The sequence below is a fragment of the Eleutherodactylus coqui genome, chromosome 5, assembly GCF_035609145.1.
Source record: "Eleutherodactylus coqui strain aEleCoq1 chromosome 5, aEleCoq1.hap1, whole genome shotgun sequence".
NCBI lineage: Eukaryota > Metazoa > Chordata > Amphibia > Anura > Eleutherodactylidae > Eleutherodactylus > Eleutherodactylus coqui.
Window position 1 is genome coordinate 115,731,415 of NC_089841.1, and position 14,585 is coordinate 115,745,999.

The window sequence follows — 14,585 nt, forward strand, 5'->3', positions numbered from 1 at the left end:
ACCCCTCCTCCCTGCTCTGTGAGAGAGCCAGTGATACTGTAGTAAGTCTCCACCGGGGCGTGAAACTGGGGGTGTTACCTGTAGGTCACCTGGCCAACCCATATGTCCGGTGGAGACATACTACACTAATACCGCTTCTATCATCAGTCTATATAGGCTTCTTAATCAGAGAAACAGCTTCTGGCTGGAACATATGTGCAGCTTCAGCATCCATTTTAAAGCTGCACAGCTGTTTACGCAGGAGAAATTGGATCAGGGCTATTACACAGGGCGCTGCCATTTTGATGCTCAGCTTTCAACCCGGCATTTGGATAGAGCACAGCTAACAGACTCTGAATATGCTCTGTGCAGTGTTCTCCAGTAATGATGAACAGCCAGAGCATGTGCTCCAGAGATGCTCCTAGCAATGATGAACAGGCAGAGAACATTTCCTGTGCTTCAAGCATGCTCTGGGTGCAATAATAAGTACATCTTAGAATGTGCAGTCCCTTGTTTTAATGGGGATGCCCACAATCTGTTTTTCCAGCAGCACATACATTCTAGCCAGTTATTAACCCCTTAGTGATGGAGCTTTTTTTCATTTTTGTTTTTTTCCTCCTCCCTTACAAAAGCTCCTATTTATCCATCCACGTCGCTGTATGAGGGCGTTTTTTGTGGGGTGAGTTGTAGTTTTCAGTGGTACTATTTATTGTACCATACAATGTGATGAAAAACTTTGAAAACATTTTAAGTGGAGAGAAATGGGGAAAAAAACAACATTCCACCATCTGCAACAAAAATGACCTGATAGCTTTATTCTATGGGTCAGTACGATTGCTACGATACCAAACTTATATAGTTTTTTTTAATGCTACTTTTATTTTTTTAAAGATGTTTAATTTTTTTAAATTATTTTCTGTCTCCATCTTCTGCGCACAATAACATTTTAATTTTTCCGTTGACATAGTTGAGTGAGGGCTCATTTTGTGCGGTACGTCCTGTTGTTTCCGTTGCTACCGTTTTTGAATACAAACGACTTTTTGATCACTTTTTACTTCATTTTTTCTTGGAGATAGGGTGACCAAAAAACACGCATTTCTGGCGTCACTTTTCTTTTTCAGACGATGTTCACCGTGCGTGGTAAATAATCCATTACTTTGATAGATCTGACTTTTACGGATGCAGCGATCCCAAACAAGTATTTTGCTTAATTGTTTAGATTCTTTTATTGCAAGTAAGAGACAATCAGTCCAAAATCCATTATGGGGTGCATTAAAACGCGCTGTGACAAGCTTTATAAACCGGCGCTGAGCGGTGTGTAACTGAGCGCATGTATGAGAGCGCCTCCTCTCCCCGGCCTGCCCCCGATGGCGCACTCACACAGCTGTGCGCAGATTCCGGTCCATGAATACGCAGATTCCCGAGTATTTTGCACCTTCTATGTGTTTTTAGTGCGCATAAATATGCAGCGTATCAACGCATGCAAACAAAGCCCCCCCCTCCAAACCCCCCCCATTGTTTCGATGCGTAAATGCATGTTTCCTGCGTATTGGCTGCATGCTTGCGCCGCTCCGTCCCCTTCTACGGCCGCTGTGTAACACACTCCAAAATATTACATGCGCCATTTTTTTTTAATGCAACTGTAAAAATCACACATTTGGAATATTACGTAAAAACACACTTTTTTAATCCATGGGAATGAATGGGTTGTAGTCACTGCCTAAATCCGCCCGTGTGAATGAGCCCTCCGGTCGTGCCCCAACTATACACCGCCGTCCACATCCATCATTCCCCACCAGCCTCCCGCACACCCTTATCCCAGCTTCCTTCCAGACCGCACAATACACCCAACACGGTGCAAACCCGAAAAAGCGTGAAGACGGGGAGGTGACAGAGAGCCCGGCCAGCACCTCCCGGGACGCCCTACACTCTAGCCGCCGCGTAGCGCAGTGCATCCCGCAGGAAGCAGAGCATCACTTCCCTATCTCCCAACATCCCGCAGCAGCCCAGTCACATGACCCATCCCTTCCTCACTGGACGCTGAATGACTTCCTCCGCCGGCTCTGATTGGCTGGCGCGGCTCCGGACTCCTCCATTATCTCGTTGCTCCATTGGCTGCAGCCGTGACGCCGCGGCTCGGTGACGCGCTGCCTGTTGGGATCCCTGTTGTCGGTGTTGGCGGAGGTTCCGGGCGGTGGACGGTTTGCAGGTACCGGGAGGCAGCGGGAGGGGGAGGTGTCATTGCATAGGGCCGGGAGTGCGGAGGAGCGGCGGGCCGGGCTGCAGTGTGCACGGGGCAGTCCCCCAGCGGTGGTGTCCCCCCTAGCGCTGCGGTGTGTCCGGCCCCTCCGGCCGGTGTCTCCTGCTGGCAGCACGTAGTATCGGGGTGTGGGGAATGGCCACCATCCTCTAGGGGCATCTGCTGACAGCCCCCCAGATGTCACCGGAGGGGTGTGGCTACACTGCTGACATGGAACAATGTGTTTATTAAAGGGGCGCATGAAGTGCCAGCATTAACCCCCTAGTGGCCGGATGCTTTGGATCCTAATGACCAAGAATCATTTTTTTTTTATTTTTCTTCTCCCCATCATGTTCCAAGAGGCAGGGAGGTTTTCTTTAATTATTTTGAGGACATCACTTGTTTTTCTTGCAAAAGGAGTTGTATTTTATTTTTAATGGCGCCGTATATATATATTGTGTGGCTTTTTATTCCTTTTTATTATATATATTTTTTTATTTGGGGGATGGGAAAGAAAAAAAAAATAATTTCACAGTTTTTTTAGGCTTCGATTTTCGGCTTTTAATTTACACCCGCCAGTCCTTACGCCCGCCAGTCCTATTTGTATGTTGTCTGCTCTCCGCACAGCTGCGCAGACTGTTCGCATACACGTGAATGCAGCCGAGCCTTCATTGTTGGTTTTTGTCCATGTTAAAAAAGAAATTAAATTTAAAAAAAAAAATTTAAATGAAATTAAATTTTAAATAAAAACATGTCTAGCAGGTGGAATCCATTCAGGGGCCTGGGTGTATCCCTCCGGGCGGGCGAGGAGTTTGGACTGAGATCGCACTCCTGAACCTGCCATTGTAATGCATTTTGTGAGAAAAACCCATCGCTGCGCTCCCCTCCTTCACGTGTGAAAATCGCTTGTTGTTGCAATAGTTAAATGAAAAATCGCATTTCCACGAGACCGTTTTTTTCCGGTTTCCGTAGGATATGATGGTGGATTCACAAGAACTGATCAGACGTGACGCGCCGTGATTCTTCTATATCAGGCTGCGGTCTAAGAGAAAAATCACTTGTGAATAACAGACTTCCATTAATGTTCCGTCCGTATTGCGATGTAACTCGTGCGTGAGAATGGCCCGTCTGTGCGCACCGCCAGTGTCATTTCGGGGTTACCAACTTCATACGGGGTTTTTATGTGTTAGTAATTTTGCAAAATAAAAACGCTTTAAAATAATCACTTAGTTTTTCTGTTGCCGTGTTATTAAACCCACAGTATGTTGATTTTTCCGTTAGCGGCGCACTTTGAGGGCTTTTTTTCGTAGGACAATTGGCTTCAATTTATGGCTAACTGGCTCCTGTGGCAACTTATGGGTGCTGTTCGATTGTAGCTTGGGGGGTGATGGGTGACAGAGGGAGCCTCCTCCGTCTGATATCACTTAGATGCCGTGGCATATAAGGGGTTAAATATCGGGGATGAGGGGGGTTCTAGAATCCCATCCTTTAGGCAGGCAGTGTATTTGGTTGCATTTACACGTTGGTAATACGGATGGATGTTCCCCTCCGTCTTACTGCGGTCTACTGACTCCTGGCATCATAGATTCATATGGTGTTTGGTATTGGGTTAGGGGGCGCTCATGTAATATACACCCTAAATTGCATTTGGAATATGCTCCTTTGTCACAGGAGTTCAGCTCCCTCCACCACTATTCTGGATCTGAGTGTTGGTTGTAGACAGCACGCTGCATGACTATATGGCGGTGTGAATAAGCCCTACGCCATAGTTGTTTTCCACTATTCTCTGTATATCTCCCTCAGCACTGAGCGATCCTCAGCTGGCTGCCGATGTGTCTACATACTAGTTGTGGCACCCGACTTGTTGGGTTGTTTTTGGTGATGCCTTTGGAAGTTCTCACTGCAAAGCTACTAGATAAATGCTTAGTCCGTCTTCTGACGTCACTGACTATTATGGCTAACTGTTTTGTGTCCAACAGTTGTTACGTTCATACAATTGTACAACAATCCTATGTATGAAGTACATTACTGTGGTGTCCACATCGCGGTAACAGGACAGGCGCTGCAAATACCTTCTATGTAGGGAAAGATGGCTTTCTGTGGAGCAGAAATCCACCGGCGCCATGTAAAGTGAGAGGACCCAATATTATCAAGTCGCAGACAACGGTGGTAAAGCTGCCGCCTCTGAAGATATTGGAGAGGGCAGTGGGTGCTTTTGCTTGGTACATCACAAGTGATACTATTGGAAAAATTGTGGAGTACTCCAATTTAAAAGCTGAGAGAATTTATGAAGAAAAAAATTAATCGCTCTTGTGGCAAAAAATGAGATTCAGTAGAAATTTGAGCTTTGATTGGACTGCTGCTCATTGCAGGTTACTTGAAAAGCAATTTCTTCAAGGTCCATAAGGTCCATTTACACTGGACGAGTGTTGGGCAAGCGATGCCTGACACTCGTCCCGGTGTTTCCTCGCTCCCGTGCTCCTCATGGAGCGGCCAGCAGGGGGGCGGGGCAGTGCAGGAGATTTCTCGCCTCTCGCTCCCCAGCCCATATCCATTGAGATAAAACAGCCGCTGTTCACTACTGAACGGCTGCTGTTTAAACGGAATGGTGAGTGATGAGCTTCATCGCTGATCTTTTTTTTTTTTTTGCTGCATAAATGATGAGCTTCATCGTTCATTGTTCAGTTTAAGTAGCGGCTGTTCAGTAGTGAACAGCTGCTGTGTTATCTCAATGGAGAGGAGCTGGGGGGAGAAAGAGGAAAGAAATCTCCTGCACTGCCCCGCCCCCTGCTTGCCGCTCCATGAGTGAGACAGCTCTGCTAGCTTCCGTGCAGGAGCACTGGAGTGAGGAAGCAGACGAGTGTCCGGCATCGCTTGCCCGACATTTGTCCCGTGTAAATGGACCTTTATTCTGTGGAGAGATGGTCCACCAATCTTCTTGCCACGATGAGTAAGGGAAGATTTGAAGACCTAATGAACTTTTTGAGATTTGATGGCAAGTCATCAAGGAGTGTTTGAAGGGTTAGAGACAAATTTGAGCCTTTTTGTGAAATGTAGAACCGTATAAATCACCACCTTCCAGGTGTAAATCTGACTACTGATGAGTAATCGGTCCCATTCTGAGGTTGCAGTTGCTTTCACCAGTACATGAATTCAAAGCCAGTAAAATATGAAATAAAGGACTTCTGGATATGTTAACTCCAGCAACTATTACCCAACTTGCAGTACTTGGGTAAAGAAGACACTTTAAGGGGATCTAATATTGCACTCAAGGTAGTGAATGAATTGGCATTGGGGTACTTTGGCACCCATTGAAGTATCGCTATGGACCACTTCTTTACAGCAATGGAATGTGCTGACCACCTGCTGAAGAACGGGCCAACACTGGTTGACAAAGTATCTCAAAACAAGACTGTAATACCAAGGGAATTTCTTCCCAGCAAACACGGGGCAGTAAAAGTTCTCGTTTTGGTTTCGCGAGACACCACTCCTATGTGACCTAAGTGCCCAAAGGAGGAAAGAATGCTCCCCAGTGCACCGCACCTCTGATGTTATTGTTGTTGACTGGCAAACCAGAACTAATTAATTACAACAACACAGAAGGAGGTGGCGATACTCTTCACCAGATGGTACTTACCTACACTTGTAGAAGACAAACAAGGAGATGGCCGCTTACCGTAATCATGAACTGCAGTGATGTCGCCACAGTTGTGTCGCACATGATCATTTTCTTGAAGAATCCTGACTGGAATACAAAATAAAAGCAGCTTCCACATCTACGTTGGGACTTCCAGTCGGAGGTTCCGTCATTGATCTAGCACAAAATACCGGAGGTAAAAGTGCTGCATGTAGGGCTTTTTCATCTGGTAAACTGTTGGACAGCTGAGCGGAAACTTAACTGCTTCCAGTATAGTCAGTGGGGTCCGTTCGGTTCAGTCATAAGACTGATCCCATTTGGCCAGGGGATTCCTTTTTTTTGCTCCCTGTAGGGAACAGGGAAGTGGAATCCCCGACTCTGATGTGAAAGCACTTGACTAATTTAGGTGAAGATTTGGTTCAGGAACATATTTGTTCAAAACGGGGACTGCAGAAAAACTGTCTATAGAAAATGTGTTTTCCCCATGCCAGATACACTGAAGAAAAGCAAGTGCCACATATGTGATCCTAAGAAAGGATATGCACAAAAAAAACATATCTGATAATTGTAATAATGTGTGCAGTGAACTCTTCAGTTACCAGGAAATGCCAGAAATATTTAAAGTAAATGAACCGTTCGGTATTATTAGTATTATTTGGTAACACTACTTTCAATGTCTTTTGTAAGAAAACAGATTGATCAAGAGTTTCAAGGATCACTTATAATGGTGACATAAAAGAAAGTAACAAATAGTTAAAAAGGATCATTTGCTGGGAAAGACCAAGAGGACCTAGGGGCTGGAATGTTGGATCACTGGGGCGGAGGATGGATAAGTGCCTTTTTGCTTTACAGGTTTGAGCCTATAGTTAAAGGGGCTTCAAATTGGCTATGGGGGGGATGAACTGTGTAGTAACAAGAAAACGGACATACTCTCCGCCCCACAGTGTGCTGTGCCCCCGCCGCTACGCTTCTGTTCACATCGGCTGGAGCAGTTGGGTGGTTTGTTTACCCATGGGACTTCTGGAGCCAATAGACCCAATAGCAATGTCATTAGTGACCTCGTGACAACGGCACTCCCGCATCAGTGTGTGCACATCTTTTATAAAGTTTGGGGAAGGAAAAAAAATAGTCTGACCACCCCTTTAAAATATTTTCTGGCAACTGGACAACCGCTTTAAATATAAGGTCTAATTTTGTAACCAAATTAAAGTTATATTGCTTCAGTTCATATAAAATGGGAAGCCGTTTTGCAAATTGCAGTTTTTTTTTGTTTTTTTTTAATTGCCTACTATTTTCTGTACGCAGCTCCTGTGCAGACCTATGACTACAGATAAGCTTTATTAATCTGGCCCTGCAGTGCTGCTCCCTTCGGACATTTCTCCTTGGTAATGGACATTAGATATCTTAGCAAGAAGCTTGGGGCAGATAGAAAGGAGCATGGCAACAGAATCGGAATACATACTCGGGGTGTTTGTAGTCTGTAACCATGGAGACATGCAGGTCTGCATAGAAGCTGTATGCAGGAAAGAATGCAAACTTTAAAAAAAAAAATCTAGACTATTTGCAAAGTTGCTTCATATTTCAAAATTTTAACTGACAGCTGATGAAAAATAGTTACCAAAGGGACGAGGAAGTGTCATTTAGGGACTGCTCTATACATTTGGTAATCATACATAGCTTTTCTGCATTTTTGTCAATACACTACAGTGCCTGGCAGTAAAAAGAGATTGGCTGCTACAGATGCACTTTTAATAGAATAAAAAGTTAGCTTTTTTATACCAATCATCTGTATATAAAGCTGTATTGTAGCGGCTAGGAAGGTGGCGATAAAGCAGTTGTCTTGTCACAGAAGTCCCCTTTTCTGCTAAAGCCAGCCTGGTCATCACAGTGGGTCCAACAGGGGTTGGTTAGCTTATGTTGTAGAGGAGAGCTGCAGCGCCCTCCAGAGTAAGAGCAGAATGTCATAGTGGATTTCCATGGGCAAATTTATTTATTTCCCCTCCCCCCTCATGCGCTATTTCTGTGTGTTGTGAGACGCTCAGAAGTGGGACATGTAAAGAAACCTTGTTTACATGTGCTAATTTACATGAGACGTTTTTCGTTCACACTAATAGTGCGAGGACAAAAAAAAATTGCAGCATGTTCTATTTTGGGGTGATTCTGTTCAATTATTCTATATGGGAGCCAAGCAAAATGCCATTGCTCTCCCATGTAAATGTGAGTATTTATTTATTATTTTCTCTCATGTGCATGTGATGGGGTTGTGTGTCTTTTTTTTTTTTTTTCTTTACCTCTTGGAACTACATGCAAGTTTTTCATGCATGGTGACGCGTTGCTTTTCTCTTTTTGAAACCCATTTCAGTTGCATGTAAAATTGCAGGTTTACGAGTTCAATATCTGACTGATATCGCACAGATAGATCCTGTAATAATAGAAGATGGCAGGATGAAGTCCAACTAGCATCACAGATGCAGAGGCCCAAGTTCTCAATAGATAAATCCAAAAAGAGAAGCAGATAGCTCAAAATTCCGGTGAAGTAGTTTCTTGCTCAATTTAGATTCTTGTGCCCTAAAAATACAGGAGCTCGCAAAGGCTGAGACTGCAGACGGCCTCTTCATCACCTCTGATCTCAATAGTTTGCTATGACTTTCCTGATGCTCTTGGACTTGGAGCTACACCCGGTTACTATGCCACAGAGAAAGCAGGTCGCCAGCAGCACAAATTGCATATCCCTCCAAGGGCTGGGCATAGATCATGCAGTAGCCAAAGAAACAGGTGACTGGATCCTTTTCACCAAATCACATGCAGCAATGAAAAAAAGAATTTGGCAGCATCCAGGGTGCAAATTGATATCCAAAATTTTATTCCCCCATCACAGAAAAACAGGCAACGTTTCGGCCATGTTGGCCTTTGTCAAGCTTGACAAAGGCCAACATGGCCGAAACGTTGCCTGTTTTTCTGTGATGGGGGAATAAAATTTTGGATATCAATTTGCACCCTGGATGCTGCCAAATTCTTTTTTTCGGTTACTATGCCACAGATGGTGATAATCTGGTGCACGCGTCTGGCTGGAAACATCAGATCCATCATATTGCACTTCTCACTAGTAAAGCTACCGTCAATCAGCGAATTACATCTGCAGATGCTCCTCTGTAGTTCAGTATAACGCTACTTGTGCTGTGCTACTCCCTGCCTGGTTGAGGGTGAAGTGCTCTTTTCTAAAATTGCTCCTGTGTATGGATATGGCACATGGGCGTGTTGGATTCCGCATGTGGGAGCCCGCAGCGGCATCCGGCCCCAGCAGCAGTGGCGTCCGCGCGTATCTGTAGATCTTTTGCTTTTATTTTCGTACTGCAGATGGTCCGCTCGGCACGCCGTTGCACATGCGCATTGCCGTTTTTTTTTTTTTAAATCTTGCTCTTCCCGTGTCATTGTCTAGCGATACCGCGGGGTCCCCGACCTTTCCAGCAGGCTGTCTCATTACAGGGACACTGCAATGTGTCAGAGGAAACACAAGTGGGAATTTACTGACCGTTACAGTGCAAGCAGACCAGCCGTCTGAAAATGAGCCACTTTGATCAATTTGGCTCAATATTGGATGATGCATTTGGCACATCCTAAGACCCTTTTTAGGCTAACTTTATGTAGCCTATTAGTTAGTTTACACATATTTTGGTGCCCGTTGTTATATGTAAGCCTCACCTCATTGCTGATAAAGGTGCAGTTGAATATCTGTTTATTTCATAAATGGGTCTCAAACACGATGCAACGTACCGATGTACCAATGTTTAGCTAAATGGTTATAACTTGCTACAAGACGTTATCGTAACAAAAGCTATAGAACAGGCAAGAGAAATTTCTTTGTCAGTTTATTTAATGCGTAATTTCTTCAATTTCTGTAATAACCTAAATTTTGATTTATTTTATGACAAGGCCTAGACAGTCATAATAGTGAATCTGATCGGGTGTTACAAAAAATAAAATAAAATCAAGTCTGCGATGCAAGTAGGGAAGACCTGTCAATCAGACAAGTTGCGTGGGGAGAAGCCGGAGGGCGACGTGCAGGTCAGGTGCTTCCAGTATGTATTGCTATATAAAGAGACTTGTGTAATATACTGTAATGTGGGCCGCTGGGATGTGTGTACTTATTATGGTGCGCTTTTCTAGCAGATAAAGCTGTTTACAGCAAAACAAAGCTGTGTGATCTCCCGGAATGATGATTGTACTACTGTCTATATTACACGTTCGCTCAGAGCGCTTGTACACCCATTCGGGTGGTTCTGCACTCCTCTTAGCTTGGGTTACGAAGTTCTCTCACATTCACAGTGTTCTGTATACACGGTAAGAGTCTGGGGGTTGCATCGCAGGTGCTGAAAATGGCATTTTAATGGAACCAAGCGGAGAAATGCGCTGTTGTCAAACGGACAGCACTTTGGTATCGTACAAAGGGTCCGGTCCTGTCCACTGTATTTGAAGAATAGCGTCTTTCTGTTTGCGGATTCCATCACAATACTGGTTTCGGCAGCCCCCTGTGATGCCCCCTTCCCACGCCCTAACAGCAATTATCTGTTACAATTACCCTTCCCTTTATCCGCCGATGTGTTTTTTTTGTTTTTTTTGTTGTTTTGATGGTGTCACATGATCAGTGATGGTATCCCTCACAGTTGGTCCAGTGATGTCCTGTATACAGCAGGGGCTGATACTTGTAGCCCTGTATACAGGACAGTGCTAGCATCCCACAAAACATTGGATACAGCGATCACATGATTATCCTCATAACTCACATTTAGGGCTCATTCACACAGGTGTATAGAGTCAATGACAGTAAATGGATTTTCATTGATCGATTCACACTTGCGTATGTTACGCGCATAAGAAAAATCGCAGCATGCTCTATTTTATTGCCTATTACGCGCTAAGAGCCCTATTTCATTCTATTAGTGCATATAATACACAATGCGAACACAAGTACTAGCGTAGAAGTTGGTTTTTCACGCATGTTGCTAATAAAGTTAAACAAAACCAGAAAGAACATCATTCTAGGCTGCTTCCCTGCTTGCGTATGTATTTTTATTTTTTATTTTTTGCATGCGCAACATACGTAGGTATGTATGCAAAAAAAAAACCATACACGGACATACATAGGGAAAAATGAACAATACGCATTTCAAGCGCTGCAATGTTTACATTATACGCATACGCGCATGTGAATGAGCCCTTAACCCCTTAGTCATCACCCCATTGCCTTTTTAGGTCCTAGTCTGCTTGGCTTTAATCCCCAGGGATGTAAAAACATGCTCCCTGCCGGGATTACAATCCTGCAGGCTCTGGACATGACAGCTCCATGCTGCTGGATCCCGGAGGTAGCTGACAACTTGGAGCTGTCATCTGGGGCCCCGATCATGCTATCAGTGCTATCCAATGGATAGTGCCGATTGAATAAAAGTAAATACAGAGCTAAAAAAAGTTAGATTTTTCAGCTCCCCTCACGGATTGCATCCATGAAGAGAACTGAAACTACTCACCCCCGTCCTGCATTGATCTGGTCTGGAACGGAGCCTCCGCCGTCTTCTCTGCATGCTCGCCAAAGGTAAAATGGCGACGCATGCACAGAAGCCCAGATCAGCGCAGGACACGTCAGATTTCCAAAATTTGGCTTGGTCACTAAGAGGTTAATGCCACTCAGACACATAAATTTGATATAAATGGAAACAGAAACTCAAAACGTTTTTTTGCACAGGGTCAAAAATGTTTTCCACATCAGAGGTGTTCAATGTGAGCCCCCTTTGTCACTTGACACACATGGAGCTTGTAGTTCCTGCCATACATGTTGTAGTGTATCACGATAGACTGATGCAAAGGGTTCTGGGATGTGTCCTCGCAGATCATGTATGGTGGATGGTGCGGGGGCATGTAGACTCTAACACTCCCCAGAGAAAACAATCACAAGGCATAAGGTCCAGGAATGTGGAGGCCAAGGAAGAAGTTCCATTGTCATGACCTGGACGGCCAATCCATCTGCTTGGTAGTCGCCGCTCACTTCTGACTTCACTGTGGACATGGGGGGCGCCCCGTCCTGTTGGAAGATGAAACCTGGGGTTTCCTATTCCAGCTGTGGCAGAAGTCATCCAGGTATGAAATCCCCAGGATCGTTTCCCCATGGAAAAAGAAGGGTCCGTATGCTTTCCTACAGGTTATAGCGCAAATCACATTCACCTTGGCGGAGTCGCACGTACGCTCCACGTAGACAGGTGGGTTTCCCCTCCCCAGATTCTGACATTACGTTTGGTAACGAAGCCCGAAGGGTGGAAGGGCGGTTTTATCACTAAACACTACAAACTCCATGAAACCATCAGTTTGCATACTCTTAGAGAAAGAACGTCGCCGCGCTTTGTATCTTTTAAAGGCCTGTAACTATTGCAATCTGTAAGCGATAACCTGACAGTCGGCTGCAGGACGTCCAGTTCTCGGTTTACTCTGCCGGTGGATTTCTGAGGACCTTGTGTTACACTTACCCCGTGAAAGTCAAGGACACACAACACTTTCCTGTCTTTGTTGGCAGCCATTTTGTCTCATATACCCTTGCGACGACTACAGGAAAATAAATAATTTTTTGGTTTCGTTTAGCAAAATTGTCTAACAGTAAGACTGTTGCCGGTAGCAACCAATTACAGCGCAGCTTTAATTTTTTTCCTTAGCAGCTTGAGAAATGAAAGCTATGCTGTAATTGCCCTTGTTGCCCATAGCAACCAATCTGATTATTAAACTCAAACATTTTCATTTAGCAAAACTATCGGTTTCCATTGATATCAGATGTATGTATCTGAGTCATTACATGTGAGCTATGAGGGTTTCAAATTGTGGAAGATCATATGTAATAATGCCAGTGGAAACGGAGACTGGCTGGCAAGACAGAAGCGGCGAGGGAGCAAAGGGCAATTCCTGGGTTATTTGTTTAGTTATTAGTTTACGAAATGAGTCTTTCTACTTGTAGCAAATTTTGTCAAATTTATCACTCAAACTAAAGCATACCAGGGCCCAATGCACACGGGCATATTTGCATTGCGGAATCCGGAATACTGCCCATAGACCTGCTTTCCCTTGTCCATGAGCGAAAAGCAATTGCGACTTTCCGCTCACGGAGGGAAAATCGCAGCATGCTTAATTTCGGTGTAGATTCCGCATGGACAGCTTCCAATAAAGTCAATGGAAGCCGTCCGCTCCGTAGCCCGTCTGCAGCAACAGCTGCAGACGAGCCGCAGAATACGTGGCATCGCCTAGCGGGGTTGTGGCATCATTTGTTCTGCGCATGTGCCGGCCGGCATATCCGCAAGACAGATCTGGAAGTGATTGATAATGGTTTTTGTTTTTTTTTTAAATCTATAAACTAGTCTCACCTGTTCACTGCCGCGCCTGTAGCGACGCTTGCCTTGTTCCTCACCACCAGTCTCTGTATACTGGCCCTGAGCAATGATGCGACCGCTGCAATGGTCACTTGCGGTGGCACGTCACACTGGAGGACCATATACAGAGAGTGACAGGGAATTGGGCAGGCGTTGCTGTAGGATTGGTATATTTTCAATCAGCTTTTTGCACAAAAGGCTAATGTGCAACAAAATCCACACGATTAGCTGTGGATTCGCTATATGCTCATATGTATATACATATCACTGAAAGCTATAGTAGTTAATCTGGGTGGGTTGGTACATTTTGGGTTGCGTGATGTTGAGACAAATGGCTTGATGTTGTAATTGAAGGCTAAACCTACTCACAATGTAATTATCACCAGTCATAAGGTATTAATCAAAAGCCTCGTTCTTCGTGTGCAACCTGTTTAGCAAACGTGTCCTGGAAAAATGTCTATAAAATATTGAACGTTTTTCAGATTTTAAACTCCACAGCATGTTCACTATTGCCGCAAATTCAACGGAAAATGCTTATTATGAGCTCCATTGAATTACAATAGATGCAATCCACGTACTGCCATGCTGACCAATCCGCAACACAAATCATCGTTTCAGCTGCCGATTTACCAGGCGGTAAGCAAACAATCCTGGCCTAATAAAGCAAGACTGGCATTCCTTAGTACGGCACATTCCGCCTTTGTACAAGGTCCATCAGTTCTCTAGAAGCAATACTTCTATATAGGATACCTCTGTACATATGGAGTCTGACGTAGCATGCAATGCTTCGTGTTGGAGGCATACGGAGGCCTCGGGCGGCATTGGGCCTGTCACTACTACTCTGTACAAGAAAGAGCTGTGGGCCTGAGCCAATGCATCACTGTAATATACTGCCAAATTATATACAAATGTCGCTATTACTTAGAGAGCCTGTCGCCTACTTTTAGCCCTGTGAGCTAAGCTTATGGACTGAAGTTAGGTGACCCACGGATCCCGGGGATGCGAGTGTTCTACTTACCTTCCCCATCTTTTACCCGATGTAAGCGCTGAAAACCAGCGCTGCTAAGTAGTCCGCCCACATAAAACTAGAATGCATGGACTACTTGGCACTCTTCTTTTTTTCTTATAGGCCGAGAAGTAGGTGCTAGATTCACTTTTTAAATAGTTGCGCTTATTGAATAACTATCAAAAGTGCTAATCGCTTTTTGTCAAAGATTTGTGCTAAAAAATCACTGAAGAGCTTGCCACTTGTCTCTAGTAGCAGACCCCATGATAAATTACAGGAAATAGAGGGGTCTCTTTTGGCTGTGTTCTCATGCTGCCCATA

The 14,585-nt window shown here is 44.6% G+C and overlaps 1 protein-coding gene across 2 annotated transcripts in view; it reads left to right on the forward strand.

The window, feature by feature from the left end:
- Positions 1-2,070: 2,070 nt before the first annotated feature.
- Positions 2,071-14,585, forward strand: part of FER (FER tyrosine kinase) — a 202,114-nt gene continuing 189,599 nt past the window's right edge. For both annotated transcript variants that reach the window (XM_066603044.1, XM_066603045.1), the window contains exon 1: positions 2,071-2,188. The gene's annotated coding sequence lies outside the window, so the exon portion shown is untranslated. The remainder of the gene's footprint in view (positions 2,189-14,585) is intronic.